General features: G+C 46.3%; 1 protein-coding gene across 2 annotated transcripts in view; it reads left to right on the top strand.

The window, feature by feature from the left end:
* Positions 1–22,820, top strand: part of MVD (mevalonate diphosphate decarboxylase) — a 304,225-nt gene that overhangs the window by 226,745 nt on the left and 54,660 nt on the right. The window lies entirely within an intron of this gene.

Here is a 22,820-nt window from a genome sequence, read left to right as displayed (position 1 = left end):
CAATGACGGGCACGCATGGAAATTTTCAGCTACTCATGGGGTGAGAAGGAGGAAGAAGTGACCCTGAGATGCACTTCCAGACAAGATTAGTGAGAGTAATTGAAATGGGTAAGGTTGAGATATATTTTGGCATGCAACAAATTGGGCAATTTGATAGTTGGGAGAAGATGTAAATAGCATGAGTGAGCCGGTTCAGAGCAGGGGTGAGCATACAAGTCAGCGCAGAGGATTGAAAGACCTAATGGTGAGAGAGCAGCATACCCTCTGCTTTGGCTTGGTTGGAAAGGATCATGTGATCATTACATTATCAGGAAGTCAGCAGCCTCTGTCCAAGCAGTAGTAGAGTTGTTTTGTAGGCCTCAAATATATGCTTGGTTTTAAGCGTCTTTAGAAGCCATCCTGAAAATGAGGTCTGCCTCAGTGAAAGATCAGTGAAAAAGTCCACTTCCTCTATGAGGTGGTCACAGAATTAGCCAAGTGCTCTTTTCTGAATGTCTGCAGACACGGATTGCTGAGCTGTCAAATCAAAACTGAGCGTGCATGTGAGATGATGGGACACTGATGATCTAATAAATGACAGTATTATGTGGTGACATAACAGGATACTCTGCTCCGAGTCATGTGGCTGTCCTGAGCAGTTGAGGCAAATACGATTGTGGGGTTTTCCCATGTCTTTGGCTTTTGACTTCACCACTCCAGCGATGGGGAAATAATGTCTTCACACGCTGATTTAATACAGCATTCCAGCAGGAATAATGTCCCCACCCCAGGGCACAAGTTCTGGCGCGGCCTCGTACGAGACAACAAATGTAAAACCTTTATCTTACCTGTTGTCACAAGCTTATTTACACACATGGTGAGGCAGGGAAGATAGAGAAAAAAAATACAGTTATGGGTGGATGAAGTAAAAAAATAAAAAGGGTGATGAGAGGGCGAGGTCTGCTTGAGCAGGTCAGTTTGCGTGTGTGGTTGGCCTTGAGGGTGTGCACACAGCCAGGTGGTGAGGGCATGCACCTGTGTTCCAGGCAAGCAAAAGTGAACAGCACATCAATTAACTCTCGCTGCTGAGATTGCAACCTTTGTGCAGATTCTTGCATCCTCTCTCTGCCCATCCCCTAATACAGCATAAAGAGCAAGTATTCGTCTGTCACCTTTCATGCTACTAGATGATCCGCATCAAAAAAAATCTTCATGCTTCTGATCCCGGTTTAATGTGAATGTGCCGAGCAGCCGTTGAGGGGTGGAGAGGGCAGGTGAAGTTTTGCTCTTTCATTGCCCAGCTCGACTTAGGTGCTGAAAAGTTTGTATCAAAACAAATAATTCAGAAGATCATCTCGGGTTGATTCACAAATTACATCCATGATGATGGCACAATTCCACTCAAGGGTTTAAACAAGCAAGAAGCCAAAGAGACGACTCCAACAATGAATTCGAGAGTTCATAGAGCACGATACCCCACGCAGTGTTACTTCAATTTTAATAAATTAATGATTTTAATGATTGTTTTTTTTAAATCTGAACGTTTAGTGCTATTGAAATAATGTAGCAGTCCTGGATATCACCCTTATACACCACCCCCATTAAAACTTTCTTTCAATTGAGGTACTGAAAAAATGGAGGTTCTTCAAGTCTTCTACAGGCTTCAAGTATATAAATTCATCTATCTTCTATAATAATAAATGTCATTGTGTGGATGTCTCCTCTAAAACCATGAAACCTAGCAAACCAAAACTTTGCATGCATACCGAGGGAACTCCAAGGGAGTGCATGAATGGAAACTTGCATGGAAAGAAAAAAAAAGGAGTGCATGAATGAAAACTAGGTGTTTGATAAATTTTAAAACCTTTTAAGATGATTTAAGGGGGTAGTCGTCACAAAAAGCAAACCTTAAGAAAATGGTGGCATGCCATCTTGGTCAGCCCTCTGTCACAGCTGGGTTCTTAAGCCGCCATTTTGTTCGACCTGCTCAAAAATGCCTTGCCTTGGAAACACGATGACCTCTCGCAGACTAAAGTATATAATCGAAATCTGGCTTCGGATTTGAGGATCCAATCAAGTGGATTAAAGTGTCGAAATCAGGAGAGAAATCTGAAAATTTAAAGAAATTAGTGATTCTTAAAAATAAGTGTATTTATGCCAAAAAAAAAAAAGGGCTTTCCTCCCTCCCTATGCACTGTCTTCTTAATTCATACCTCCATGGGATAGGGTGCCATTCTACTGGGATCTGCGATACTTGGAGGAAACCCGAAGACTAGAACCATCTGGTTTTTTTTAATCCCCTCTGAATGACGGGCCCTGATTGAGTCTCTTTCAAAGTATGAAGGAGGTGGGGATTGGCATGTCGGATCTGACGAACAATTTCTGCCATTTGAATGAGAAGTATTGCTGACTGTGCAAGACGGTTCTGTGCTTTTTTAAAGAGCAGAAATCCATGTAGTATTATGGATTACCTAAAGCAAGGATCCTCTAAAGGCGGACCATGGGTGTCATCAGTCCGAACCACGGAAATAATCCGACCTGACCCCATCAATAGATTTTTATGCCTCAGGCCCAGAAGGTGACCCCGGAGGCATTGTTTTCTGGCTGTCCGTCCATACGGGCTAAACCTTGCTTTTCTCAGCAACCACATATCCTATTGAGACGAAACTTTCAGGGTACGAGTGACACCCATGCAGAATGTTGCTTTGTTAGTAGTGATGTCATAGGTCACGTGGTATGGCAGCCATCTTGGATTAAATTTTTTTTTTAATCTTTATCCGAAACCCCTGAATTAAAAAAATTGAAACTTGGCACATTGTCAAGTACTCCCAATGGGGAACAAAAGCATGATAATGATGACATCATCGGTGAAGTGGTATACCAGCCAAAAATGTTTAAAGTGAATTCCTTATCCTAAAAATCTGAAATTGCATGCACATAATCTCTGACCCATTTGTATTGCAATATTAAACTTATGACATCATAGGTCACATCGTTTGGCAGCCCTATTGGATTTAACCTAAAACCTTAAAAAACATTTTCTCCCAAACCACCAAATCGATCGACTCAAAGTTTACGTGTCATTGACGGCATGGCGATTAAATGATTATCACAAAAACATAATTGGTCACATGGTGTGGCATCCATATTGGATTGAAGGAAAATATGAAATAATTATATCTCTGAAACCACTTACCCTATCGATGCCAAATTTTACAAATATTGTCTAACACCATTGTTGCATATAATCGGAAAATGATGATGTAGGTCACGTGGTTTGGCAGCCATCTTGGATTGAAAAACGAACCTTAACTGATCAACACGAAACTTCACAAATGTGATCATCTGCCCATACATGTGCAGTGTACATTTTTTTTGGGGGGGGGGGGGGGGGGGTATTGATTTTGTTTGGAAATCGTTTTTAGTACAAGTTTTTGAAAATATTTTGGAGTACAAGGACGATTTCGTTTGGAGTTATTGAGAAAAGGCCACCTCAATGCTAATGTATTCCTTGGTACTCTACAAAATAGATATGTCTTTTCCGATTTATAAAGTGGGTAATTTTGCAATTAAAGGTCGAATTCTTATTTTTCATGATAAACCGTGGCATTGCACCAGTAAGGCAACCGCCACTTCCATATTGTTTAAGGTTACATCGCGGTACAATTTAACTCGAGATGGTTTCATGCTACGCAAATGTCCGAAAGATCCCAGGGTTGCCAGAAATTAGACGAGGCGTATCCGAAATACTTGAGTCTCCTGATCCACACTCCGAGTGTGGATTGGGTCTTAAAAATATTCGCTTTTGTGCTTGGAACATTTTAGAGGATCGTTATGAAAAAACAGATGGCTAGATTTTGTGGTTATCTGCCAAGATTGAGAGAGCATGCTAGGCTCAAGATTAAGCGGAAGAAAGCAATCGCTCAAAACTGTAAAGCCATCCAGTACCACTACTTTATTACCCTTTAATTTAGAATTACCCTTTAAACCCCTTCAGAATTACCCTTTAGAACCCTCTAGAATTACACTTTAAAACCCTTCAGAATTATCCTTTAGAACATTTTAGAATTAAGCTTTAGAACTCTTTAGAATTACCTTTTAGAACCCTTTAGAATTACCCTTTAAAACCCTTCAGAATTATCCTTTAGAACATTTTAGAATTAACCTTTAGAACCCTCTAGAATTACACTTTAAAACCCTTCAGAATTATCCTTTAGAACATTTTAGAATTAACCTTTAGAACCCTCTAGAATTACACTTTAAAACCCTTCAGAATTATCCTTTAGAACATTTTAGAATTAACCTTTATAACCTTTTGGAATTACCCTTTAGAACCCTTTTGAAATTACCCTTTAGAACCTTTTACAATCATCCTTTATAATTAACCTTTAGAACCTTTTAGAATTACCCTTTAGAACCCTCGAGAATTACACTTTAAAACCCTTTAGTATTATCCTTTAGAACATTTTAGAATTAACCTTTAGAAACCTTCAGAATTATCCTTTAGAACCCATTAGAATTACCCTTTAGAACCCCTTGGAATATGCTTTAGAATGACCCTTTAGAACCCTTTAGAATCAAAAACGGTTGGTTAGTAATTGTGTTTTCCATGTTGTAAAATGTACACAGAACAGCAGCTTGTCTGTAAGGAAGAATTTGCAGACAGTTTTCTACAGAAAATGACTTTTATTCAGGTGTCCAGGAGATGGTGTATGAATGTCACAGATTCAAGAAACTTGGCAGATAGACTCTCCCTTCAGTCAGTTCAGACATCCTGAAAACTTAGAGATTGAATGAAAACTCTGAAGGTTATTAAACCTGTTGTGGGGTCCATTTCTTTGGGGTCACCCGATACATTAACTGAGACTGACCTTTTTTAACAGGTGCCTCCTTTTGGGCAAGAAACTCACGAATGTATATTTGTGTCACTAAAGGTTTCGGTATTGCACATATAATGCAATAACATATAATTCACATTAATATTGTATTCAACATTTATTATTATTATTGCTGGCATGTTAATGGGACGATTGTATCATTTTCATTTTTCACATTTTGAGTTTTAAAAGTTTATTCCCAGTGGTCTGTAATACATGTATTGCTAATCACATCTGAGATACTAGATGCTATCAATCAATTTATATCTTTAACCAAAAGATAATATAATGTCTTACAAATTTCACCTATAATTTGTTCATCAATGTCGTATTCAAAGGTGTTAATTAAGCCTCAACCTGATCACAGGTTTAGTACAGTAGATGGAAGTAGACCCATATCAGTTTCTCAAACTCTCAAATTAAACAAACTCTCTTTTCACTAAACAAATTGTCCACAGATAAAGAGAAATATAATTTTAGGATTACTCTCAACTGATCTAATGGAAAATTGTAGTTTCTCAATGGACCAGAAATATTCTTGACGTCATTCCATAACCGATATTTAGATCATGAAAATGAGGTAAGACCTGTGTTTAGTCCTGAAAACGGTTTCCTTCACAGTAGCACAGAGCAGGGCACTTGGGCCTGGCCTTGGTAAACTTACACAACAAGCCTCTGCATGCCTCTTTACACTTGCAGTTACAGTCGATTAGCTCATAGCACATATTTTGGCTTCCACGAAGACCCATCTGCCCTCTGATCCCCAAACTTGGGTGTCGGTAACTGTGGATATTTGTGCAGTACCTGCCCCCATGCGCAGGGATACGGTGTACCTATTCTAAACCAGGGTACACACCGGGAAGAAAACAAAACAAACAAACAAAAGTGAGCACAACAATTGGTTTTAAATTCTCTGCAATAAAAAAGTTCACAACAACCTTGAACCACCCTCGTATTTATGCACACATCTAAAGCAGAGGAATAATAACTTGCATTTCAGGTAGAGCAACAGATAGTTGAGCCAGTATGTTGCAAGACGAGTTTTTGAATAAAGAGAAGAATTGTTCAAATGCACGAAAATGTTAATCACATCCTCGTGTACATAAACAACAATCAATAAAAATGTTAATTGGTTACAAATTGTTGTAAGAAGTCAAATCCACAACATTGTCCCAATGATAGGTTTAATGCAAATTCGATCTCTGGCAACACCTGTAAAAATACGATCATGCAATATATCAGGATTATATAACGAAGGAGAAGTCCAGCAATTGACAATCAGTGCAAGCAAGCCTGGTTCATCTAAATATACGCACTATTCGAGTCTACGCTGTCACACATTATATGTCACAGGAATGATCCGGAGCGATGGTCGTCCGAGTTCTTATAGACACCTCTCAGTGGTTGGAGAGAGCATAACACCTGGGTTCAATTTAGGTACAATTTCATTACATTCTCCCCGCCGTTAAAACCACTTCCGCTAAGGCAGGAATCAAGCACGCAGTAGCATAATAGTAGGGGCAGCAATTGTCCGTCCATGTCAGTCGGTCCATCCGTAGCGATTGGGGCGACGAATCTCCCTTCCGGCAAGGGTCCGGAAACTACCGGGTACTACATCCCCAAGACCGGAGTCCCCTGCCTCGGAGTAGCCGCCTAAGTCCGGTGACGGAGGTAGCACCACCGAGCCTACAGGTTGGGGTGCGTTTAGCGGTGAGAGGGCCGGCAGATACTCCACAGGCGGAGCAACGGGAGAGTCCATGGACTCGTAAATTGGTTCGTCAATTTCCCCGCAAGGGGCCAGGTGGCGTACGGAGACGGTTGACTCCCGTCCATCAGACATCAACACACGAGCATGCTCGGGATTAGCTTGGAGTACCTGCACCTTATCCACTAGTGGATCATACTTACTCATGCGAACAGCACGTTTGAGGAAAGCCGGTCCCGGCTCCGCAAGCCAACTAGGTAACGATCGGGTACTACCCGAACTCCTCGGGTGATGAAACATCCGTTCGTGGGGAGTTCGATTGGTCGCCGTACACAGTAAAGTCCTGAATGAGTTCAGTGCCACAGGTAGCGACCAAGCCCATTTGTCTCGGCCTCGGCTGAGGGACTTAAGGCTCAGCGTAACGGCTCTCCATATAATACCATTGAAGCGTTCGACCTGTCCATTCGCCTGCGGCCTATACGGAGTGGTATAGCTAGAAGCGACATTATGCTGGAGTAAGAAGTTCCTCACTTCCTGGGACAGGAACACCGCACCCCGATCGTTATTCCCATAAGCCGGATTCCCAAACATAGAAAACAAGTTCTGCAGGCACCGGATAACCATGGCGGCTGTCATATCTACGCATGGGAAAGCAAAAGGGAATCTCGAGAACTCATCAACGATTGCGAGCAGGTAACGAGAGTTACTCGAAGCCGGTGATGCCGGCAGTGGCTCTTTGAAATCCATCGCCAATCTCTCCCACGGCCTAGTAGCTCGGACCAGCGTCCCCATAGGAGGGTTGTAGAAGCGCGGTTTGAGTCAGCACATACAGAACAAGCGCGACAGATTTGATGAATATCCTCAACCGAGTAGGGCAAGGTACGACTACACACAAAATGAGCAATACGTGTCACCCCGGGATGGCACAAGGTGTCGTGCAAAGCGCGCAGGTCCTCAAAAGATATGAGACTCGCACACGTCGGCGGCCGCGACAAGGCGTTGGCAACCAGGTTATCCCTCCCAGGGCGATATTTGATTGTGTAGCAGAAATCGGCGAGTTCGATCCGCCAGCGAGTGATTTTCTCATTCTTAATGCGTTGAGCATGCTGGGTGTCGTAGTGTCGTACATAAACGCAACGCTTTGTTGGTCCGTGATAATTTGGAAGCATCGTCCAAGCAAATAGGGACGCCAACGCCGAATCGACTCGACGATGGCATACGCCTCCTTTTCGACAGACGAATGTCTCCGCTCAGCGGAGGAGAGAGTTCACGAAAAGAAGGCCACAGAGCACCCCCCTTGGGAGAGAGTTGCAGGTATCGCATGATCCGACGCATCACTTTCCAAAACAAAAGATATATTTTCATAAATCGTCGCCACAGCGGCGCCAGCGATATCGGACTTAAGGCTATGGAAAGCGGCCTTGGCGGCAAGGTTCATGGGGAATGCTTCGCAGTCTACAAGTGGGCGGAGCTTCGCAGAGAAATTTTGTACCCACTTAGAATAATGAGCGAACAGACCGAGAGCACGCTTCAACGAAGCACGATCGCAGGGCGGTGCCATGTTGAGGAAGGGTCGCAGATGCTCCTTATCTGGAGCAAACGAGCTGTGGGTCACGGTGTACCCCAGAAGATCTATTGTGCGAGCGGAGTAACGACATTTAGCCTCATTCATAGTTAAGCGATACCTCTGCGCGACCTCGAGGAAGTGCTTCAGATTAGCATCATGATGTTCCTGGTCATACCCGCAAACCATGAGATTATCCAGATAAACAAAGACATCGGTCAAGTTCTCCTTAGCGATGAGGTCGTCCATAGCCCTCTGAAAACAAGGGACCCCGTTTGTGACCCCAAAAGGTAGACGGGTGAACTGGTATAACCTCTGACCCGATTCAAACACTGTATAGATGCGATCTGCCTCGGAGATGGGGATTTGATGATACGCACTATGCAGATCGAGAGTGCTATAGACCGAATACTGTGCCACCTGTCAAACCAGGGAGCCCATTCCCGGGAGTAGGTAGGCGTCCAGCTGTGTAAATCGATTAATCGTCTGCGAATAGTCGATTACCATGCGTTTGCGATGTGATTCGCTTCTTACCACCAGAACTTGGGCCTGCCATGGCGACCGGCTAGGTTCTATGATACCTTCCTTTAGTAGCTGGGCCGTTTCTTCCGCAATGAATTGCGCGTTAACTCGTGAGTAGCGTTCGCGATTTAACCGCGACAGGTGTACAGTCCGTGGTCATATTGGGGAACAGCGACAGTGGCTCAATTTCCATCCCTGCAAGAGCACACACAGCAAGAGTATCAGTACCACCAAATTCCATTTCCAAACGTCCATGTCGCTTGAGAAAATCATGTCCTAGCAAAACTTCTGCACATAATGCTGGTAAGACCATTAGATGCACATCCGGAAACATTCGACCCTTAATCACAAGCTTCAGTCGACATTCCCCTTTTGTGTTAAGCCATAGCCCCTGAGAGGCCATAAAGATTTGACGTCTTGTCCCAAGAATCAGCCATCCATGTTTCTGCACAAGTCGAAAATCAACATAACTATCCGTGGATCCGTATCGATCAAAGCATTCGCAAAAATTCCCTTGATCATGAGTGGGATTATAGCACGAGCCAGGCCAGGTGGACATGTAGTTATCGAGTTGTCGAGGCGAGGCGCTCGTGCCTCGCGTGTGGATCCAACGCCAGCTAAAGTCTTTCGTGCCGTTGAAGTCGTTTGTTGGCCAGTCATGCCGCCTCCAGAGGGCGCACGTGCCACGCGTGAAGTTCCCAGCTTTCGTGCCGTTAAAGTAGCTTGTAGATCATAAGTGCAGCCTCTGGAGGGTGCTCGTGCCACGCGTGGAGTTTCAAAGCCAACATTAGCCGATCGGGTGGCCGATCCCGGAAGTTGGCAGGGTGTCGGAAGAATGCCGGCCAAGGACGGTCGCGCCGCATACCGAAGTGTTTGCGCCACTTGTTTAGTCGGCGCGGCGAGTCTCACCAAGGTCGAGCTCTCAGCTCGGGGCCCACGGAAAGGGGCTATCCCCATCAAAGTCGGGCGAGGCGCGCTGTTCGGACCGCTGGCTCGGAGATAAGCACATTCATCGTCGAGCGGGCTCGTTTGTCCCGCGAAGCTCGGCAAACTTTTGCAAAATGTCCCGTCTTTGAGCACAAATGACACTTCACATCTTTAGCAGGGCAAACACACCTGGGATGATTCCGATTCCCGCAGAAATAGCACGTAGCGTTACTTCCGGGCTTGGGTCCAGCTGCAGCGGCCACCGTCGAGCCCGGATCGGGATCCTCGGGAGTGGCCGGGGTCTCCGATTCCGGCGGAGGTTTCGAGGCTGCATCCACGACCTCGGCGGTAGCTCTTTCCGGTCGAGTCTGTTGAGATGTCCCCGCAGTGACGTATGGGCGTTCATACATGTCGGATTGTTTCCGTGCTTCGGTGTACACGTGGGATAGCCGGAGTGCTTCGGCTAGTGTCAAATAGGCTTCTTGAAGTAGTCTCTGTCTGACGACTGGGGACCTAAGACCGGCGACGAAAGAATCGCGAACAAGGTCATCACAGACTTGTTCATGAGTGCGTACCTCAGGGGTACTCTCCTTCAGTAGGCGTCAGAGGTCTTGAGCAAATTGATCCAAAGTCTCCGTGGGCTGTTGTCGTCGAATCGCGAGCAAATGTCGTGCATAGACCACGCTTCGTTTTTTTATGTAAATACGCTTCAGCTCAGCCACAGCTGCATCGAACGTCTCACATTGTTCAATTGCCATGTACACGGTATGGTGCACCTTTGATTGCAGCACTTCGAGTTTTGTTTCTTCGGAGACGGGCGCCTGAGCCTTGAACTGGTTATCCAAGATTTTCAGCCAATGTGTCAGTTCGGTGGCTGCGTCCGCCGCCTGAGGGTCTGCTCCGAAGATCGGCACTTGGATCATCTTATGAGTCATGTCGGTCTCGTTCGTGTCCCGTTCTCGTTCAAGACGAAGACAAGAATTTGCATTAATTGTTGTAAGAAGTCAAATCCACAACATTGTCCCAATGATAGGTTTAATGCAAATTCGATCTCTGGTACCACCTGTAAAAATACGATCATGCAATATATCAGGATTATATAATGAAGGAGAAGTCCAGCAATTGACAATCAGTGCAAGCAAGCCTGGTTCATCTAAATATACGCACCATTTGAGTCTACGCTGTCACAGATTATATGTCACAGGAATGATCCGGAGCGATGGTCGTCCGAGTTCTTATAGACGCCTCTCAGTGGTTGGAGAGAGCATAACACCTGGGTTCAACTTAGGTACAATTTCATTACACAAATGAGTGCAAATAAAACTTACTCCACAAGTGTTACGTGTTCCTCCCCGACCTCCTGGTCTCGGTATACCTCCGAACCCCGGGAGGAGCCACGGCAGAAAAATATATTATTCCGTGTCGAAATCAATAAGGAAACCACACCAATGGTTATGAACAAACCAATAATATATTATAAATCACACAGGAATAACATTACCACAAATGACAATTAAGAGTCCACTCTCTATTCCATCAGCTAGCATGCATAAGGTAACTCACAGTGTTCCAAGTGAGTGGAAAGAACCTTCCCTAATGTCTCTATATCTGTATCTTATATATCTTCCCCAATGTCTCTGCTCCAATGTCTTTATGAAATGCCAGAAGTACCTCCCTTCCTTTATTGAGAGCTCTCATATCTGGAATCCTTACTGGAATTCACAGGCTGGTGTTTGTGCACTTGTGTGTTTGTTTGTTTGTTTGTTTATTGTGCAACTCCTCTTGCAGTTCTGGCCTGATTACATCCAGACTTGCTGCATAGGATCAGCATGATCCAAGTTAATGTATCTGGGTGATTTTATCTTTGCCAATCGTTTTGGGGAGAGTGGGGGGGGGGAGGGGAGAGGGGGGTTGGTTGGGGGTAATATTTTGTGTGTCCGTTATTTTTTTTTTTGGTGATTGATGTTAGCTCTTCCACGAGCCTCGATCTTGTATACAAAAAAAAAAATGGTTGCAAATTCTCCATGTAAATGTGTATTGTGTAGTGCCCCCTCTAGGTGGGAGAGGGTATTACAAGTTCCTACCCTTTACAGTACAGTACACTTAATCTGGATTGGTTTTTTTTGGGGGGAGAGGGAGTCAGGGAGCTGTCATTTATCCAATAAACCGCCCAAATAAAGGTATGTATCAGCAGAACATGTTGCATGTTTCGACCAAGATCGCCCATAGGGTGGGTACTCTGCTGGTGGCAGATAATATCTGCCAATAATGGTTGTTAAACTTGTTAAACTGTTAAACACTACAAGACTAAACAATAATGATTGTTTAGTCTTGTAGTGTGCAGCTTTGCTGTACTCATACCAAGCACCTTCAACTTAGATGGTTAGATGGTCTTGGATGTGCCATACTGAACACTGGTCTTGCTTCATGTGAATCCAGGAAGGTTTCTGTGTGAGACCAACTCATCATCCGCTAGACCATGCAAAGAACCTTCACATGTGCTATGCACAATTTCCCTCTCTAATGGCTGTGCACAGTTCTAAAACTTTTCTAAAATTTTCATGTGGTATTCAGTATCTATTGCCACCATATCTCCTGCAGTTTGTAATTTTGTATCAAAGTTATGCTGGATACGTTCGCACTTTCACATCAACGTCAAATGTCGATGTCATGTGAAGTCCAGCAAGATGCACACATCATTGTTTTCATCGGCCTCCTTGTGATCAGAGCAAGATCTCCTAGTTTTCACAGATTTCGCCTCAACTGAGCCTTCATTTTTTTTTTTTTTCATATAAATTTTATTTCTACATGACTTGTGCCAGCTCCTTGGTTCTTTACCTAAAGTTGTTCTCAATTCCAGAGCACGCATCTAGATTGTGTATGCTCATATCTACAATCTTTTGATTGAACTCGCACAACTGGAGAAGATTTTCACCAACATATTTGTACCCAGCTCCAACATTGTTATCCTAGCCTGAGGAGAGGGTATTGCATTTGAGTCTGTTTGTCCACACAGAATAAATATGATTTTCTCTGCAAAGTCCTCCTCAGGAGAGGGTAACAAGAAAAAGAGCAGAGATTGCAACCCCTCGCCAGGATGTATTTTCAGTGGTTTTTAAGGCTTTTGTGTTAAAACAAATATGGCGGCCGAACCACGTGACTGATGACGTCATTATTATTTTTTCTAAACTAATTTATTCCTAGATTATGCTCAAGAAATTTCATCTTTATCGGATGAAGTTTTGTACTTGTCGAATTATGACGTCATAATGGAGGCACCTATGACATCATTAACATATTTTATTCCCCATGGAGAGTTCTTTACAATGAGCCGTCTCAATTTTTTCTATTCAGGACTTTCAGAGATATAGAGGTGCAAAGTTTTTCGTTTTTTCCAGGATGGCGGCCGAACCACGTGACCGATGACGTCATCATTATATTATTATTTTTTCTCCACCAGTTTATGCCGACGTGGTGCTCAAGAAATTTAATCTTGATAGGACGAAGTTTTGTACTTGTCGAATTATGACGTCATAATGGAGGCACCTGTGACATCATCATTAACATATTTTATTCCCCATGGAGAGTTCTTTACAATGAGCCACGTCTCAATTTTTCTATTCAGCGCTTTCCGAGATATAGAGGTGCAAAGTTTTTTTGATTTTTCCAAGATTGCGACCGAACCACGTGACCTATGACGTCATAATCATCATTAAAAATTATACAGGTGGAGTTGCACCTATGGTGAAAATTTCCTGTCAATTGGACCAACGGTTGCAGAGAAAATCATATTTAGTCTGTGCGGACAAACAAATAAACGGATTCAAATGCAATACCCTCTCCTCTGGCGAGGGTAATAAAGACTTAATTTATACACATGTAACATGTACATGAATTATTTACTTGTAATCGGTGTTCACAACCATCCTTGACCATGTTGTGCAACATCGGCTAAAGCCCTCACTTTTTTTCTTCCACCTCACTTTGTTCTTCCACCCTCACTTTTTTCTTCCACCCTCACTTTTTTCTTCCATCCTCACTTTTTTCTTCCATCCTCACTTTTTTTCTTCCACACTCACATTTTCAGTTCTTCTACCTTCACTTTTTTCTTCTCCACTCACTTTTTTCTTCCACCCTCACTTTTTTCTTCCACCCTCACTTTTTTCCTTCCACACTCACTTTTTTCTTCCACCCTATTTTTTTTTCTTCCATCCTCACTTTTTTCTTCCATTCTCACTTTTTTCTTCCACACACACTTTTTTCTTCACCCTATTTTTTTTCTTCCATCCTCACTTTTTTCTTCCATCCTCACTTTTTTCTTCCACACACACTTTTTTCTTCACCCTACTTTTTTTTCTTCCATCCTCACTTTTTTTTCTTCCACACTCACTTTTTTCTTCCACCCCCACTTTTTTTTCTTCCACCCTCACGTTTTCACCTTTGTTCACTTTTAAATTCGTTTTCTCCACAACCGCTTGCGCGATTGACATGAAACTTTCAACATTGGAACGCCTACCTCTGGAAAATATTTTTTAACAAAGTTACAGGATGATTGGATGGAAAGTGCAGATGGAATTCCAAAAAGTCTGTTTTCTGTAGGCACTGGTTGCGGGGTGTTTCATGTTTCAGGAACTAGCAGGTGTACCTGGTGTTGCTCAGTGCTGTTCTAATCCTGTTGGCATTTTGAAGAAATCAAATTTTGTTTTTCCCCCCACATTTTTTGTGGGGGCCTAAAATACCTCCCTACACCCACAAACAAATCGGGTCAGGGATCATGTAATATTACATTTTACATAGCTACACAGGCGAAGACATCATAGAGCGATTATTAAACAAATAATCCCTAAGTCCGAACGATTTCCATTCTCCCTCTTGCTCCCCCATGCGTATTATCTGCCATTTGATTGAACGCCTCGGAGTAACAACTCGTTTGGTCATCCGTGCTACCTTAAGGTGTTCACCAAGGGTAGTCACGCGACAATATATATATATATTGTTACGGATCTCAGACGTCGGCTCTCCCCTTATCAAGGGGGGGTTAATCCCCTTGTCTTGTTATCTGGCCGACCCGAGTCCTGGGGGTTATAACGTTCCTTCTGGTCGGTGGTAAGTAGGGTTGTTGGTCGAGTCTTAGTCCAATTACCAAAGTACTACCACCGGCCGTAAAGCAAGGAAATAACTCCTGCCCGAACCACGGCGTTAGTGGACACGCCGAGCGAAGCGAGCCGCGATTCGGGCCGTTAACAGGGACTAAACCCGATTCTGAGTGGTTCCTAATCGTGCCACGTTTACCCAATGAGAGAAAAGATGGATGTGATCGGACAAGAGGAAACCAGAAAATAGGAAGAACAAAGATTGGTTTATTACAAATGTACAAGGAGAAGAGGAAACGAAAGAATGTACAGGATAGGAAGAGGAAAAAGCAGAACACAGGGCAGCCTTAAAACAGTCTTATTCTTAATACCCAGGACAAACGTACACACTCACACGGGGATTGTAGATGGTGGATGGAAGGTCCGGAGATGGGGTCCAGGCTCAGGTCCAGCGGGCGAAACCCGGCAGGCAGCTCCGCGTGTAGTTGGAACGCGACCGGACAATTTATATAACGGGGGGAAGCTGGTATGCTGCGTACGTAATATGTGCACTATAAAAAGGCGCCAAACGCCTCCTCTCCAATGTACTCCTTTGATAAGGTCCTCCTTTCATCAGCGTCACTGCACGAGTCCTTTCAATGGAACGCGCGTTCTCCCAGTAAGTCAAATGCGCTCTCTCCCATCAGTAATAAGTTCTCATCAAGCGCGCCGTATATCTCATAAGTCGATCCTTCCAATCACGACAATCCTACGCGCAGTCCTGTAAAATGGCTTTGCGTTCGCTTTTATAACTCACCAAGCGATCACTCCGCGAACCCCAAAGCCACGCCTGTCGGCGATCCTACCTCAGCCCTGGTTGGCTGGGCATCACTTACCGGCCACGCCCTGATGGTGAGTTGACGTGGCCACACCTTCTTCCTGGCGTTCCGCCCCCTTCCTCGGGCCTAACCTTGTGGCTTATGGCGGCGTTTGAGCGAGCTCCAGCTCAAGGCAGCGAACGCTGCTAACAAAGGTGCGGAGCAAATTGGGAGGGCCATGGGCAGACTGGAGGGCGCGTAATGGCGTCGCTTGGAGAGGGAGGCTTTCAAAATGAATGGAATGGGCCTACTTCTTATTTGATTGACACAACGCAGATTCAACTATTGGAAACACGGCCTTATCTAATACACATACTAATGAAATAACTGAAGTCCTATGGTGGCCTACGTGTTGCTTGTGGTCTAACTATGGGGTGCAACCTTTAACCTTTTAATTATGGGATATTTACAAGAAACTGTGGGTTCTAAAACCGCAACAATATATATATATATATATATATATATATATATATATATATATATATATATATATATATATATATATATATATATATATATATATTGTTGCGGACGCGGTTAAAGATGTTATTTACCGAGCGGTTGGTATTACCGCGACCGAACAGTTATTCCCCGACTAATACCCGATTTGCCCCAAACTTTGGCCGGATCGCGCCACCGCTATTCAATCGGGAAAACTCTAAAGCGACCGAATGCAAAGAGGAAAACGAAGGCAAAGAAAGGTTTGGAAATACTACTAAATTTATTTACTATTCACACACATAAGCAAAAAGACAGCAGTCACGTTTATTTACAAGCACATGAGACGCAGGTGACACAGTGAAAATACTAGCTTATACAGACTTATTGTTACTACCCAGGGGACAAGACAATAGACAGACTACGAGCACACTTACACGGGGAATGATGATAGGGATGGCAGGTGGGTGGCTGGTGGATGGCTGGCGGGATAGGGAGGTCCAACTAGTTCTGCAGCTGATCGACTCGTGGGCAGCCGCCACTCCTTCGCGGCCCTGCTCCAAACTGCCGTCCAGGCCTCACGCTGCTGTGGCTGCAGTTTCGGTGGCTCCAGCTGCAGCAAATGCAGTTTCAGTGGCTCGAGCTGCAGCAAGTGCAGTTTCGGTGGCTCGAGCTGCAGTGAGTGCAGTTTCGGTGGCTCGAGCTGCAGTTCAACCCTGGACTTCTCTCGCAGTTTCTCCGTCAAAGCTCATCTCTCTTGTCTGCCGCTCGGGAAACGCCCTGCCTGCGGGTTATATAGGCCCCGCCCCTCAACCTTCGCGAACCTCCTCGATGTTTCTCTCCACACCCTCTCCAAGTCCAACCCCTTGTTCGTGGTTGGTTGAGTGGGGCTGACTCACTCCTCCCCTCTATGACGAGGTGGGGACCCGCCTTTCTTCCCCCTGCCTCGTGGTCAATGGCGGATGAAGAGAAAACCGCCCAAAATGCAGTTGGCAATGCGAATGGCAATTGACGAAAAGGGGGAATGGAAGTTTTGGGAGTGGGAATGAAGGGAATCTATCTCTTTCACTGGTGCAATGGAGTATTTCAATTAATGGGAGACACAGCCTTACCCTAAAACACATAATAAGATATAACTATTGAACAGGGGTATTCTATGATTGGCTGTGGTGTGGATGCTTTATGGACTAATTATGGGACGCCCTTTGACCTTTACACAGCTCTGGAGGCAGGAGGCGCAGAATAATAATAACAATAATCCACACAATCAAAAAAAAAATACAGTCCTCATATCCGCAACACTGCACCCTCCTCCTCTTAGGCACGTCCCGGGCCTACAACTTTTATTTAGTGTGACACGTAGGTGTAGTTCCCTCTACTTTTAACCTGACCCTGAGTGCGACAGTTTTTAAAACATAAATAAATGTGTCCCGCTGCTCCATTGCACCCTGCCTAACAGACTTACGCCCACAGTTAACCGAATTGCGGAATGGTCTTCAATCTACACACTGACGGTGGGGAGCATTATTTACAATGACTCTGCTTTTATTTACAAGACTAACCCAGGACCTGTAATTGTTCTTTCTGGGGGGGAGACAGTCTGCTCTGCATCAATGCACCATGAAAGCACCCAAAAACGCACCAATACACCCCCAAGCACCAATCGGTGCAGTCATCACTGTTCATCAATGTTCAACAACAAAAAATAAATCAACAACCCCTAACCCTGCAGGTGGTCTCTTGCTCTTCGGCTCCCTCTGCTGGTTATTATTATTGTCTTCCAGTTGTTGTCTTTCTTTCATTTTCTTACTGGCGGCCTATTTGCAATACAGTGTGCCCAATGTGTCCTTTTTATTTTCTTTATTTATGGCCCACAGGGCCGACTAGTGTGGTTCACCTGTGGGGCATCGGTGCCCTGTGGCCAAGGTCCGCCAGCAAGATTTCGGGCCCTCATGGCCGGTTCCAGCAGAGGGGCCATGCCCCAACCCATGGGGTCCATCAGTGGTGCTCGGCCACAGGCATGTGGTCCATAATGTGGTGCATCGATGCAGACAGCTGGTTCTGGGAATTTCGGGCGCACAATGGCCGACCCACGCACGCTCCCCTCGGCGCCCAATGGCGCACAGGTCATGTGGGAGACAAAAGAGACAAATGAGCGAGGGGTAAGGTCACAAGGGTACACATCAATAAGGCAATGCAAGGCGAAATGCCTATGGAGGGCGAAGTGAGAAAACTCGTCCCTACCGTACGTCACCCCCCTGTCACCTCCACTACCCTTGCCCTTACCCCATATGTACAAAAATCTACACCTTTACAATCCGTCGCTACCGTCACGTCTTCCCCATATTTCCTCAATACCAAATTCGTCTCCACAATCCCTCTACTTCAAAATTTGCCATCATCAATTCATCATCAATCCTCATAAGGAGGAAGAGATGGAACACAAAGCACAATGTCACACCCACGTCATGATGCGTCTCACAATCCAAACATTTGCATCATAAAAAATAATCAAAACATGGCATGGTGTGGAGTACCTGTCACCTCAGGTGAGTGGATGCAGATGGTGCGAGGAGACTTCATCCTAACTATCCTCTAAATGACTTTAACACACTTTACACTACCCGGGGTCTTGCCCTGCCAATCCATTGGCCACTTACACTTTGGGTTCTAAAAACCAATTCCCATTGACCAACTGTGGTGCTTCTCAATTTGGGGTCTCACTCCCCCGATTCATCTCCCGGTGCCCTTGCACAATTTCTGGGCTGCGACGTGTAGCTCTCCCAGCAGGTCTACCCACCTGCACACCTCCACCACTGCAGTTGCCACCCGAGCTTACCTAGCTCCTCACCCTAACCTAACTAACTGGGGAAGGCCCCTCCTGGCTCTGTCACCCCACTCGGTGCCCTCTGGCACTGGGCTACCCGGGTCCGTCCTCCGGATCCTCAGGCCCCATCCACAACAACTACCGGCTCCTAGAGCCCACCTGCGGCCTCACCTGGCCGACATCCTCACAGTGGTGGAGTGCCCAAACCAACTACACACACTAACAGGCTACACGCCCAGCCATTTCCACAACACTAATGCACCCATCCAATCACCATTCTTCCACCCGCACCACAGATGCCAATATCCAACCACAATTTACCTGTACCCTCTACCTAACACTTACACTACCCGCCCCGGGTATCCGTGATGGGGGGTCCATCCTTCCCCCATTCACACCTTCGCACCATCCACTCCACTCCACAATTTCCACCATACTCACTCCACGACCATCCATTCCAAAACTCCATATATTCCACACTCCATGTCTTCCATACACCTGTTCCTCATACCTGTTGTTGCACACCTGTGCACTCACACCTGGTGCCACCTGCACCCTCCTTCTCTTTCTGGACCATTTGGTCATCACAATACACATCACCACTACTATCACTCAAACACTGCTCCATTCACCTGTTCAGTTGCACACCTGTGCAATCACACCTGTTCCTCACACACTTTTCACAATACACTTCTATACACCTCCAACACTCACACGGCATCATCTCATCTACCTGTTGCCCTGCTAACTTAGTGCTCCCCGTCTTCCCTTTAAACTAAGCACATACCACGTCATTATCATCCACTCTAATCTACCTGCGTCCCCACTACAGGTGTCATTGTCACTAACTAACCTTAACGTTACCTAACGTCATCTTCTAGGTCCCTACACACAATATCCTAACCCACCCGGGCTAGTTTTCACTGCCATAAACCCCATAATCTAGTGCTCCTTTGCCCCCCCCCCCCTTCTGTGGGGGATGGTGGATTGCCCATCCCACCACATCGGGGAGGTCCCACTATCAATTTTGCTCACCAAATTTCAACCAATCAAAAATTTTCCAATTACTGCCAATTCTATTCACTTTTCTAAATTTCGGATCAAATCACTATCACTATCACTATCACCATCATCACAGTCCGCTATATCCTAGCCTCAGTGCGTCATGACATCATTAAACTCGGCTTCGCAAAGCCGAGCAATGAATTCGGGTGGTTTGGTCACCTGCAGGTTGAATCCGTCCGGCTTTCGGTTCAAGGGAGGTGGTTTGGTCGGGCCGAGATTCCACGCACCATCTCGGCGCGGCACCTTGCGGTCCCGGGCCCGATGGCTCAATCTCCCCCGGTCGGAACCCCGTCCCCACGAGGGGTCACCGTTCCGCTTCCTCCCACTCGCCCTTGAACCGGACCGGTCACCTGGCCCGACAAGGCCCGGACTCGACCGTGCGGGGCGGGGCCAAGCCCGAATCGGCAACGACGCTTCGAAGAGAAATGACGCAGCTTCGATCCGCGCCGGGCCCTGCATCCAACAAATCACACCGCGCCCCGAGTGCTCGCATCGGCTATCCGTCGCCCTAACCGCTAACCCGGTTACCGTCGATGCTTCACCTGCATGCTCACACGCATACGCTACCCCTTTCACACTCCCAAAACCCGGCGTTCCAACGCCGTCCGTACATTCCACCAACGCTCTCCCTGTTACACTCCACACCTCTCGCGCACACTCTTGCGCACACCTCGGTCCACACCTCTCCTCCGTTACGTCCTCCGTAACACTCACCATGGGCGTGCATTCTGGCATCCACCCACTCATGCGCTCAGATGGGCTCTCCCACACTCGCGCCATGACCAACTCAGGTGTGCTTCCTCGCACACCCTCAACCATTCCAAGCATGCATTCTCGCACCCGCTCCACCACCAACTCACTCTCCGGGTCACTCTCACCCTCGCACGTACACTCCGTACACCCCGACGTGCATTCTCGCTCGCACTAGGTTTCACTCCCACACTTTATAACACACCCACTCGCCGACGCACACTTTTTCCTCCCACGCGTGCCATTTCCACTCACACGGGACCCTTCACCAACGCCCGGGTGCCATATCGATCCCAATCGCGCGACAATTCTTTTGTCGCCAAACATCCTCCTGCAAAATCTACCCGCACAATATACAGCACGACTCACCTGGGGGATCCTTTTCTCCACGCGAACCTGCAAACTTCCATTTGGATTAGCGAGTACATCATCATGATGTGAGCAGGGACTTTGTACATATTCCATTTCTCCCTGCAATTCCCGGGCTACCTCCGTCATCTCTTCAATTTCAATGCCCACTTCCACTTTTTCTTTGTTCCCCTCGACGACCGTTGGTTTTAATAAAATTCCCTCTACCTCATCGGTCGCCGGCTTTTCCAAACCCCGGGTCGCGATTTCTACCCCCGTCATTGTACCCGTGCTTTTCTCAACTTCGTTCAACCAGCGCTTCTCGACCCGCGTTACCTCCTCGTGCACCCCTGGGACCCTTTCGCCCACCATGCGATCCATGGTCTCCCCACATTTTTGCATGCGGTCACCCATTCTGTCCCCAATCTTGCCGATTCGCTCCATATCGGCCCTCATTCCGTTCGTTATTGCTTCAATTTGGTTTCCCAACCGCTCACTGTTAGCCCTCATTTGCTCACTCTGAGCATCCATCCGGTTCCCCATTTGTCCCATTCGCTCACCATGAGCATCCATTTTTGCCTCTAGCCTGTCCATAAGGGCCCTCATTTGTATCATCATAAAAAGGTCCGAATCCACCAGCGGCGCTGCTACGGTCACGGGCGCGGCTAGATTTGGTGCCGCTACACCCACGTGCGCGAGGACGCCATTTTGTGCATCTGATACTCCCTCAACCACATTGCCAATGTTCTCCTCTACTTCGTCCCTCTGGTCCTGGGTTACTCCTAACCCCTCCTCTAGCTCACCCACCGGCATCCGATCGCCTTGACCAGCCATGGCGAGATTTCAAAATTCGGGTTTTTGTAAAACAACACAAATTTCCAGCAGCTTGTAATTTTGAGCGCGTTAAGCGCGCTTCGGGTCCGTATCCCACTCCTGACACCAATTGTTGCGGACGCGGTTAAAGATGTTATTTACCGAGCGGTTGGTATTACCGCGACCGAACAGTTATTCCCCGACTAATACCCGATTTGCCCCAAACTTTGGCCGGATCGCGCCACCGCTATTCAATCGGGAAAACTCGAAAGCGACCGAATGCAAAGAGGCAAACGAAGGCAAAGAAAGGTTTGGAAATACTACTAAATTTATTTACTATTCACACACAGAAGCAAAAAGACAGCAGTCACGTTTATTTACAAGCACATGAGACGCAGGTGACACAGTGAAAATACTAGCTTATACAGACTTATTGTTACTACCCAGGGACAAGACAAAAGACAGACTACGAGCACACTTACACGGGGAATGATGATAGGGATGGCAGGTGGGTGGCTGGTGGATGGCTGGCGGGATAGGGAGGTCCAACTAGTTCTGCAGCTGATCGACTCGTGGGCAGCCGCCGCTCCTTCGCGGCCCTGCTCCAAACTGCCGTCCAGGCCTCACGCTGCTGTGGCTGCAGTTTCGGTGGCTCCAGCTGCAGCAAATGCAGTTTCAGTGGCTCGAGCTGCAGTGAGTGCAGTTTCGGTGGCTCGAGCTGCAGTTCAACCCTGGACTTCTCTCGCAGTTTCTCCGTCAAAGCTCATCTCTCTTGTCTGCCGCTCGGGAAACGCCCTGCCTGCGGGTTATATAGGCCCCGCCCCTCAACCTTCGCGAACCTCCTCGATGTTTCTCTCCACACCCGCTCCAAGTCCAACCCCTTGTTCGTGGTTGGTTGAGTGGGGCTGACTCACTCCTCCCCTCTATGACGAGGTGGGGACCCGCCTTTCTTCCCCAACCCTGCCTCGTGGTCAATGGCGGATGAAGAGAAAACCACCCAAAATGCAGTTGGCAATGCGAATGGCAATTGACGAAAAGGGGGAATGGAAGTTTTG

The sequence above is a fragment of the Myxine glutinosa genome, chromosome 9 (assembly GCF_964187855.1).
Source record: "Myxine glutinosa chromosome 9, kmMyxGlut1.1, whole genome shotgun sequence".
Lineage (NCBI taxonomy): Eukaryota > Metazoa > Chordata > Myxini > Myxiniformes > Myxinidae > Myxine > Myxine glutinosa.
Note: the sequence above shows the minus strand (reverse complement) of the source record. Positions and strands in the feature narration are given on the sequence as shown.